We start from the raw sequence: 10,381 nt of genomic DNA, 5'->3' as shown, positions 1-10,381 counted from the left end.
ATATTACCGGATGCCGATCTCCCCCATTTCACGTATTTATTAGCCAATGGTGATTCAGCGAACAGCTCGGCCACTCCTCCAATTTATCAACTGTTTATACAAGACCATTGAAGAGAGATGTTTACTTTTTTGGCTTGCGTTTCTACGGAATTCGAACCAAATATCGTAAAACAGATTTTTCTGAAGATTTCCGTTGCATTCCAGTGCTAAAAATTATCCATGCAGACGTACCGATATGTTTGAAAATAAAATGTTTTCAAGCATTGTAATAATCATTAATTTGTAATACTGATCGATGATTTCGTCTTTAATTTACGTTAGATTTGTTTTTTTTATACGTGGTCAAATTTTGATGATGTTGTACATATTTATGCTATTACGCTGTGGAGGAAGGATATATTCTTCACAATTAATTGTCATACCGGAATTTCAAACGCGGATCCACTAATATTTAATGATAATATAATGATTTTAATCCTTAAATTATCTCTTGGAGTCACCTGACCTTTATCCCATACTATTTTTCCACGTGTAATTGCTTGACTTACCGTATTCTCAGCTTCTGTCAACTGCCCAAGGGTTTTCCTGAATGGGCACATAGATATATCCTTATGGATACTGTTTTCATCAGTAGATATGGGTGTGACTATCAGAGGATCGCCTTTACTCACTCGATAAACATCATAAAAGCATCGTAGGTGACCAGTTGTAGAATTTCTGAAAGCATAAATGAATGAGAAATGTTAGTTACATTTATTAAACAAATCCAACGCAATGGACTAAATTGTATTCTAAATAATCATAAGTTTTTCGTTTGATTTCAATGATGGTTGATGATCGAAATAATGTTAACTTTTACTTTAATGACACTTCTTTCTTGTGAGTAGACCATTTTCCTTTGGGATATATGCCTAATTTCTAAGGGTCCCGGGTTTAAATCTGGTTGGGGCCTTGGAAAACCCTCTATTAAATTCCTCGCGATGCAGTAAGGCTGGGGAAGGGAGCTATCCAACCCAGAATTTAGGAATCTCGCACGCCCGTGGCTTAGTCTGTCTGCGGATCATCTCGACCCCCAACTATCAAACCAGCGTCATGGTTGAAATACAATGCGTGCGCTACTATGCGATTGATTAAAATCTATTTTCCTATATAATTTCGTCGCGATTTAAGCACCTCATCGATATTCTATTAAACTTATCGCTCGTATATAGCTTTATTTCTTACGTGATTCTCCTCTAGCTGCCTTCTTCGTAAAATGTGCCCTCCAAAATTTTTCCCTATCGTCTTACGGGTACACAACCATGTCTGTAAGGGACTAAGCCTGGTCTCCGAGTGGCTTTTTTATTTAGTGATGTGTTGATCACGTGTTCATTTGTTATGTTTACGCAGTTTTCTTCCTAGTAGTACTATTTATTTAACCCTTTTACTGCCAGCCCATTTCAGGTGGGATGTACTACAAAGGCTTCGAAGGCTATTTTCCTGAATTAGCAACATTTCAGATTAAAATTTTTTTAGCAACTTAATTTTATTTAATACGTATAGATTATTTTCCCAATTCTTAAGATATATTTCCACCTTATAACCACACCACTTTGATAGATTATGGGGGCTTACATACACCACAGCCTTTGAAAAGGGCGCAATCAAAAAAGTGAAATAGTTCGGGCCGATAAATCGGCCCCGGGCAGTTTCCGCACAACCAGCAAAGGCTGATATATCGGCCCGGTGGCAGTTAAAGTGTTAAACCTGGCGTCACTCCGTTTACGTTTTCCACCTGAGGAGCCCATTCATGACATGGTTTTCAGATAGTTGTTTAGGGTCGCGCATGCACAGCGCAAAGACGTGTGACGCTATTATTTTAGAGTAAGCTCTTCATGACCAGTATTTTGCCCCAGCAACTCTTTACAGGCATCCCCCGAGTTACGTATGCCTCGACTTACGTAAATCCGTACTTACGTAAGTGATAACCGTATTTCAAATGATTACGTTAATTTTCGTATGCGAGCAAGATGAAGTAGATATTCGCTCGTATACCCAATGGTAGAAAATATATCGAATAGTTATCGAGTTTTTTATGTGATAAACAAAGCAAAGTGACCCATTTTTACCATTCCCCGAAGGAATTTTCATTAATTTCTGTAGAAAAATTGATAGTAAACCCCAAGTCACCAATTAATGTGAAAATTTGTTTGCAGTTCTAGCGATGGAAGTGGTTGCGCTCACTCCCGAACTCCGACTTTCAACTATTTAAAAATTGTATCCTTAAGTTTGGACATTTCCATCTGTGGAATTAAAAGAAAATAAAGTTCGAGCAGACATCTTTATAGCGGAAAGTAATTGGTTAGTACCCACGTAAAGGCACTGAAATTTTGAGTGTTGGCAAAGAACGCCGCGAAAAAGTGAAGAAAAAGTTGACACGCGATATTAATTGAGTACATGTTGGCGACTGGGTTTTCGTGTTGTATTCTGCTTATGCCTTGTTTCCACTACGAAGGGTCTACCATAGATCTTTCATAGATCTTTCTGTATAAAAGATCTATGGGGTCTACAGCGGTTAGGGGATGATGGCTAACCTGACCAGCGTTCCAACGGGAAGTTTGTCCGAATAGCCTGCCGGGAACAGAAGTTTGGGGGAGGTAAATAGTTGAGTAACAAAATAGCTTGTGATGATAATGGAGGTTCAAGTAGCTAGATTGTTGCCTTTGATCAACATTTATTTAATGCTGTGGCGAAATTGGATCCGCCTCCGGAACAAATGGAAGAAGAAATGCGACGCAGGAGGAACCTGAGGGCCTATATTATGAATAGGTTACGAAGAAAACCCCGGCATGACATAAGAAGAAGTTGACGGTTTGATAGCAGTCAGGGGTTTTGGGATAGAGATGTTCCCAATTAACCCGATGCTTTTCAAAAAACATATCGTATCCAGCGGGATACATTTCAAATGCTGTGCGATGGAATAGGGACTAGCATCGTTAAAATAAGTACGCGCGCGCGAGAAGCTATTCTCGTCCCTAAAGGATAGCGATTGCACTGTACTACCTCAAGTTTGGGTCAGATCTTGCAGTGGTGGAGGTATTCTGCGATGTCAACATAGACCGCTTTTATACCCGAGCAGGTAAGTCTGCCCACACCTGTTTGTGGCCTTTAAATGTACCCCGAAACCTCCGTTGGATATTTTCCTCTTCATAAATCGAGAGCAAGATCTCCATCTCGTCGTCTAAAAAATTCTTTCTCTCAGGATTGGCCATCCCCGCTCTTATTTAAAAAAATAACTACTCGAACGTTTTTCCTGCCTTCAATAATTGCCTGATCTCATGGTTGTTAGAGAAAATACGTTCGTTAATTGCTCACTAGATCAGGAAACTAGCGTTCCCACTACGATTTCTAACCCGCGTTATCTGCTAACCTGCGTCAGCCAACCCGGGTTACAATTCTGACCGGGGTTGGCGCTAACTGCCGTTTCCACAACGATATGTAACCCGGGTCAGCACTAACCCGCGTAAGAAGAGCGTAGTGGAAACAAGGCATTAGATTTTATTATGCTGCATTTTCTCGTTCTCTCATATTGTGTGCCAATATAAATGAATACTGCGTTATTGAAAGCTTTTCCCCACTAACTTTTTTGCAAGTTAATGACGGAGTTGGCTGAATAAAAGCTCACTTTTAATTACCTTCGTGCATTGGAAATATTCTTCGATGTTTCCTGCGAAGTAAACATTCAAATGATGATATTTTCACGTAATTTTATTGAGATCTGAGAATATGGAAGTATGTTTGCTTACGTGAAAGATTGAGTTTTTGTGCGTGTGAGTGTATTTAAGAATATAGTGATTTACTGGTATTTTTGTGCGTTATTTGCTCATAATCCTCGACACCCCTCCTACGTCTATTAACTGCGACAATGAAACCTCAAGATTCATCAATGAACGTAATATATAAAAGGCAGAAGATATAATGATTAAAGGTAAGAAGACAATGCAAACTATGGGCCCTTAGATCGCAGTGTAACATAATGAATCAATTTAAGTATTCATTTTAGTAATGTAGCGTTGAGATACCGTACTTTTCCGAATCCACGCGATCGGTCAATCGGAAAATGCTCGAAATGCAACTCTCAGACTATATTAATGTTTATTAATTTTTTTATTTATTAACGTAAGGATACGCGAAGTTCATGATTATCGCAGTGAATTGAATGAAACTTCACCGAGAATTTGCCGCGCATTTCTCCGCTGAGAATTCACCCCACCGATCGAAATCTCTGAAGCACTGACGCAGAATGTTCGACTTACGTAAATTTCGACTTACGCAGAGTCTGCCGGAACGCATCCCTTACGTAACTCGGGGGATGCCTGTATATGATCGAACGATATCCCTATACCCTTTCCGACTCGATCAAATTTGCGTATCTTTGACCGCTTGAATCCTCTGAACTTGCTCCAAAGTCAGGTATACACGTTGAAATAGACTGTTATGGAGACGGCTCAAAAACATCTCGCTACAATTATCTACACATAAATGTCTCAAGAGTGCAAATTTGCTTCGTGATGGCAGACGTATAAAAACAAAAGACATGGCTGTTGCGATGGAGAAATATTTTGTTCTCTTCCTCTTTGTGAAAAAATTAAATCAATGTTCAGCTTACCCTTTATCCATAATGAGTAATACATTGAAAAAAGTAATTTGTGATTATATTCTTTTCCTGAGTAGTTGAATCAAAAATGGCCACTTGCGATATATCCATAGCCATCGACTCCGACCACGTTTAACGTAAAACTGCTTCAACTCCGCTTACAGATCGAATTTATGAGCAAATCCATCTTCACAGCCGCTTCCCAATCGTACGAGTTGAGTCCAACGGTCGACTGCTGAAGCAGTCAACTTCGACCAGTACTCCACCCACTCCACCTAATTGATAATAGCACTTCGATTAGAGGAAGGAAACCGGAGGGTTTATTCTACTGTTCAGCGGAGAGGTATGCAATAACATCTTGTCTCCCACTTTAACTATCATATTCTCTTGTACAATTTCATTGCATTTGAGCTCTTCTTTCTCCCATATCGATTTTTTCACCTCTTATTTTTCTGAATACTTCTGGCTCCTCCTCAGTTCTACGTTCTCCGTGTGTGCAAAGCTGAATTTCCCACATTCTTTTGGATACATACTTACTCCAGTTTTACTACTGTGAGCGTGAATGCGGTCATCGTATTGAATGAATCATTCAATTACGCTCCAACGATAGAAAGCCACTTTAACCACAATACTTGCGCCTGGTTGCAGAAGATTCTTTAAAATAAGAAATTTTTAAAATTAATGAAGTTAATTATAAACGTAATACCTCTTAATGACGAATGTCACCTCACTGTCGAGAAGGATCTGGGCGTTGGAAAATGTCTTGTTGATTTCCCGCAGGGTGTATGCGTCTAAGGGACACCCCATTTTCTTGACATTCTTTTCTTTTTCGGGGGCCAGCTCCAAATGATCGTGTAGGACCAGCCAGAAGTGCATACTATCAAACGCCTTGTACTGAAATGCCTAAAAACAAAATTGGTTGAAACTTTTTACGAGTACTGTCAAAACTATATTTACCCTCAGAATTGATGTATTGCGACCAACCACACCTTTGAGTCCACTTTATTTCTACGGTTTTTCAACCAACTCAATGATTGAATCAATTTGACGGGTAAATAAAAACATATATGTGACAAATACGTAATTGCTCCTTGATAATAATCCTTAGGAACGCTGCTTATATTTTAATTATTTTTCTACAAAGCAAAAAGAGCAAAAATACAATAGATATCCGAAAAGGTGCATAGGAATTAGAGCTTGAACGATTTACCAACGGATAACTCTCATCATTATAAACAATTGGCGCATAATTACATTGCAGGGCTAAAAGTAGTCAACAACCATATATTGCCACGTGAGATTTGATAATGAATGACTTCAAATTGTTACTCTCATAAAAGGTAATCAAAATGGTGAATCATGTAAAGAATATTCATTATCACCTTTTATCTATAAGTATAATAATAAAGCTAATGAATAATACGGTTGAACGTGTTGAAGCACATATAGTCGATCGAAAACTTATATTTAAATTATAACCTTTATATTTATAAAATATCATTATGACTATTCTCCAAATTATATTCCTTGCCCTATTAGAATGTGTAAGAATAAAAATCTCTCATGTAGTAAAAGAAATTCAATAACGAGGTGCATATGAAAAGTTAGGTCTCCAATTTTTTAGTCATAGTTGACGAGATTTTTTGCCAATACATATCACATGGTTAGAAATATTGAACATTCAGCAATTTTTCTCTGTAGCCGCCTGTGCGCTCGATGACTTTCCACATCCTTGAGACGAACTTTTCTACTCCCTCCTCAAATCAGCTTCCCGTAGGTAGGCAAGAACCGCTTCTTAAACGTCGTCGACGTTCGCGGATCGCCGCCCTCCCAAATCTTTTTTTAGGGCCGTAAAGAGATTATATTCACAGAGAGCGATATCTGGACTGTGAGGTGGGTGATCAATCACCTTCCATCTAAATTGCTCGATGAGTGACGTTGTTTTATGGGCCATATCCTTGTCCCTTGTGGGCATCACGCCTTGTCGTGGTGCAATCGAACGCCCTTTGTTATCCTGCTGCATCTTTTGTTCTGAATAGCCCTTCAAAGTTTTCTTAGGATCTCATAGTGCCTCGAGTGGTTGATTTTTGTATCCTTGGGAATGAAATCGATCATCAGAACACATTTTCTGTCCCAGAAGACGTTAGCCCACTGATTTTGAGAAGTCTACTGCTCGTCATGAACGTTCAGGCGCAATCATTACAATTTTCTGCGCCACTTCCGTACAGTTTTCAATTCTATGCTCTTCGGACAACATATTTCTTCCGATCGGGGATGAATTTCAATCGAAGCAACCATATTCGCAGGCAGAAACTTAATGGCAGACCCCAGTTCACACTTGGCGGGAGCAGCAATCGGGACGCCCATCGCGAATGGGTGCTGCGCCGGTAATTATCTTGTTAATGAGAGACTTTTTATGCGATGGCAAGGGTAAAGGACCAATAAACACGACAGGGTAGCTAAATTTTGCTTCGAGTTGCGTGCTGCAACGCCTAGGATTTGGAGACCTTAGTTTCCATATACCCCTCGTACATGAGGCTTTTCTCGTAAATATTCACTTTTGGAAAGTGGATTCTATGATTTCCTGACGTACTTACCATTTCAAAGAGAAGCTGAATATTAGGGCATTTCGAATCAATTATCATCCCGAGTGGCCATTTTTCACGAGCATCGCTAAATCTCAACATTGCCCTAAGAACATTGACACGGTCGTGCTGCGCCTCGATGAAATTACTCTGAATTCCTGCATTGGAGAGTCCTTTCATCATTGCTCTAATCTCTCCTAAATTGGAGAAAATAATATCATCTGTAAATTTCTCCACGTGAAAATTAGTTAATAATTGTTAGTATGCACAAGAAAAATATAATAAATTTGGCTCCGTAAAAAAATTATCAATATTGTTTTGAAAAATGATTTTATTCTAGCTTTCGAATATTATTCGAAAGGCACTGAATTAATTCTCAATTTTTATTATGAGCCAGCTATCACAAAGCTTTACTTTAAATTCCTCCACATTAAGTAGGTACGTTCCTTCTCTTTTTCATTAATTTTAACTTTGAAAAAGAATTAAGTTTCACATAGATTCACTAAAAATTGTGATTGAAAAATTTTAATAAGAATAACTAGTAATAATAGTACTTACTTTTCTCCCAGCAGGCAAATCCAGTAACCCTTGAAATACGCTTTGTTGTGAAATAATCTAATATCATCTTGATATCACTTCCAATAGGTTTTTCATGGAAGAGGTTAGCTAAACATGAAGCGATTAATATAAGCATCGCTATAAAAAAATGTGGAACACTGAACAACATATTATCGTCGGAAATAATAGATGTTGCTTGAAGAAACCAAGGCTCCTGTTCAAATTTTACAATCTCAGCAATTAACAGACTCCAGAAAATCGTGGTATATTTTTTATCGGCTCAGGTATTCCAATGTCTTCAGTATCAAGATTATTCAAAATTGGCGAGCATTTTTGATGGAATCACGATAATTTATATGTATACCACTAATTTAAATTTTATCCAGAATTTGTACCTATTAAAAGCAAATTATATTTTTTTAAATCATCAAAAACACACTATTTCATGCAATTTTATGAAATTAAAAAATCAGTGCCAAATACAATTTTTTGAAGAAGAAAACCGTAACGAGGGAATATGGAATATCGAGTTCTTCCCTTGCACTCCGTTCAGCCTTTAACATATGGTTAATCAAGATTCCTCGAAAGTCTTTTGTTCAGCAGTTTTTGGTAGTATCCTTCCCTCATTAAAAGAAGACTGTCCCTACGAGAAAGAAATAATGACGGTTGGATTTCCCACGGACCGGTGTACCCTGGGAAAAGGGTCACATTGATGGGAAGAAGAGCAAAGATTTGGTCACGAACTGTTCACTGAGAACCAATATTTGTTTTGGTAATGCATTTTATGACCATGTCACGAACAGCAAGGGCTAGTGCATACAGGCAGTCGTTTGAATAATGATATACTGCACGATACAATTGAGGAAAGAGGGCATTTTTAATTTTACGCAGAAGATATCGGGAAGGCTACTCTCCTAAGCCAAAAAACTCAGGAATATTGTGCGATATAACTTTTCCACCCATGCTCGTTTGAATAATTATTTAGGAAGATGACAGAAGACACTGAACTTCGCTATATTCAAGAAAAAAATAGAAAAAGAGAGAGATATTATATATAAAATCCTCATCAAACTACCAATGCGACTAATCTCTAAAAACATGGCTAATAGCCATTAGCTATCCTAATCGCGGTCTTCGAGGCCACATTCTGTCAGTGGAGAAATTTTATTTAGGAAAAAACATTGCAGGCACATGTATCCTGAAAATAACTTTACGCAGACGAATTATAAAAATAAGCGGCACCCATATTTTGATTCTTTTTTATTCGGACCTTGAGCGTGTCTTCGGCCCCCAAATGACTGTCCGTAAGTCAACGCGGTCCTGGCTTTGAAAAGTGTAGAGAAAAATACACTAAAATGACCACTGTGGTGATGAATTGTGGGCTAAATTTAAAAAATCGGTGAGGGAAGCTTAATTAATCAAAAACAATTTTACCTAAAAGCTTTAAATTTGAATTACAAAAATTATAACCAGCAATAGCGAGTGTTCATTTTCCCCATTATTTGTGGGATTTTCAGATTTTTTTCTTTTCTTCACTCATTCCGTCCTACATCATTCTTTAGTTATTTTAAAGTACTGAAGTAAAAGGAAAGTCACATTTTTCTCATAAATATTTCTTTGTTTTTATCCAGGTTATATTATATGCATTCCAACACTGCGGATAACTCACTAAATCGATCATACAGCTTGTCGATAGGTTTAGGAATGCTTAGGATAGCAAGTGCAAATGCAAGAAACCTAAAAAAGTATCATTACCATTATGTACCCAATTTAATTATTTTTAGAATTTACAATTAATTACAGATGTCTAACAGATAAATTTTATAATTTAATTTGGAGTTAAATATGCCGAAGTATTTTTGAAATACTTTAAATGATATTTGGTATTTTTTTTATTAAAATGAAAGACTGATGCGGAGTCAGAAACAGTGGGGTGGAGGTTATGACCTGCCCAACTCTCCTGAGATAGCAAAAAGATATAGTATAGAGTGCGGGCATAGAGTCTCCTTTTTAGAGATATATTATTTCATTAAGATTGGTAAGAGAGGTATTCCTACGCGTATAATAAAGTCCATATAACCGCGCACGTGACATATTTGCCCCATTTGAAAATTCAGTGTTTTGTCTATTTCAAAATTTTTTGTACAACGGAACATGGTAAATTTTATTTAATTTTAGATTTTACATCTTTACAAAACGAAAACGGGACGATTGATCTTGCAGTTTAAAAAAAAATAAATAAAAAGGGTATTAGATACACTTAAAACTGCAGATGGGACACTTTTGTTCAATACGGCGATAGTTCAAAAGATTATTTGATATTTTACGCTATTTTTGTTGATTTTTCATCATAAAAGAGTTTTACTATGACGTTTTGTAAAGTTTTTTTGTCATACTAGCTTATTTACTCAACATTTTTTACATGTTACGCAATCAAACTTTTCCCTTGGGCTACAACTTTGATACGGTGGAAAGGCTTGAGCGTTCCTTTGACCCCTACAGATGCACTGGCGGGATTAATTCTAAATTACTCACAGTAAGGCCATCCACGCCAAATAGGTCGAAGAGTAGGATTCAGACGAAAGGTAGTCTACGTGATGGT

This window comes from Ischnura elegans, chromosome 1, assembly GCF_921293095.1.
Source record: "Ischnura elegans chromosome 1, ioIscEleg1.1, whole genome shotgun sequence".
In the NCBI taxonomy this organism is placed as follows: domain Eukaryota; kingdom Metazoa; phylum Arthropoda; class Insecta; order Odonata; family Coenagrionidae; genus Ischnura; species Ischnura elegans.
Note: the sequence above shows the minus strand (reverse complement) of the source record.